The 1502-nt window shown below is 40.7% G+C and overlaps 1 protein-coding gene across 1 annotated transcript in view; it reads right to left on the reverse strand.

Annotated features, from left to right (window-relative positions):
* Positions 1 to 1502, reverse strand: part of rtkna (rhotekin a) — a gene marked incomplete in the record, with an annotated part of 46102 nt that overhangs the window by 42920 nt on the left and 1680 nt on the right.

Genomic DNA, 1502 nt, shown 5'->3' on the forward strand with positions numbered 1-1502 from the left:
CTTCAGCAGAGGCCACGCCTCCAGCAAGAAATCGCTTCTCAATAGCAGCGAGTCCAGACCCTCTGTACGAAGCAAAGTGAAGGACAGGGTCTGGTTTTTACCAGGCTAACACCTTCCCAAATGAACTGGACTTTCTAGGCACTAGAGTTCATTTAAAGTGGACTAAACAGGGCTTGTGTGAATGCACCCTTAGGCAGCAGTTAAATACACATAAGGGATGCAGGAACTGACACAATCCATGATGTTGCATTTAATTTGTCCTCGAAATGTCAGAAACTCATTTTCTGAAACAGTAGCAACTAAACTTAATTCTGTCCATCATAAATGTACATATGAGTGTTAAATATGTTGATATGGGAGGGAAAACGAGAAGAAAGAAAGAGTTTACAGCTTAATATGTGCAAACCTAGCTCACCCAACAGGGAGCTTATGAAAGAGCCTACAGCTAAAAGCATCTATAGCTGGAATACAGCTAGACTGTGGGCTGAGCAGCTCAGTCACAAACAAAGAATCCCCCTGTCTCATAAACCCACCCAGACTGAGGAGACACAGCCGGCAAGGAAAGGAAGGAGAGAGGGTGACTGAGTGAACCATCATGTGAGCAAACAAGCAAAAACATCCAACAAACCCTCATTATTTTCTAGTTTATGATTGGTGGGGTTGTTTTTATTGCCAGTGGGCTTAAAGGTGGGCAATTATGTTTATCTGTCAGCAAAATATCCCATGAAATGGATTGCTTTTGGAGTTAAACAAAACTAAATCAATCACTGGATACACAAATACAACAAGTTTTGGGTCAACCCCATCCAAAATGGCTACTATTACTAAACTTAGCTTGCACAAATATGGATGTGACTCAGTTTTCCAAATATTGAGCTAAAATTTGATGTGGTGGTAGTTGAGAGCCATTAACACGTATACTGAATGTGACATCACGTGATGTTATGATCACATATGTTTGTGCAAGGTTCACCAAAAATGGCTACAACTCCAAGATTTCTCACTCTGAGGTTGTCTTAGTCAAAAATGTTGTCAAAAATATTGGCATAAATTCAAGTATACTTAAAAATGTTCTATGCAGGAAAAGCTACAGCAGGGGTTAACCCCCCCCCACCCACCTCACCCCACACACCATGTTAAATAAAAACCTTAGTCTGACACAAGTCCAGCCCTGCAACTAAGCAAAAACTGAAATGTGGGAAAACCTCCTGAACACACAAAAGATTTCCAGATAAGATTTCATTCCACCACTGATCTAATTAAACAACAAACAAACAAAGCCCCACTTTTTCATCCAAGCAGTAAACAATTTTATCATCAAAGATGGCAGCGAAACAGGAGCGCCTAAATTCATTAATGACTGATCAACTCATTGCTGAAAAGGCACTCATGACAGCTGGTCTGTTTTAGAGCATTTCAGGCCTCTAGAACTTTAACAACCTTCAGAAAACGTTACTATTTTAGTGTGTGTGTGTGTGTGTGTGTGTGTGTGTGTGTGTGTG

Source organism: Austrofundulus limnaeus, unplaced genomic scaffold (genome assembly GCF_001266775.1).
Source record: "Austrofundulus limnaeus strain Quisiro unplaced genomic scaffold, Austrofundulus_limnaeus-1.0 Scaffold92, whole genome shotgun sequence".
Classification (NCBI taxonomy): Eukaryota; Metazoa; Chordata; class Actinopteri; order Cyprinodontiformes; family Rivulidae; genus Austrofundulus; species Austrofundulus limnaeus.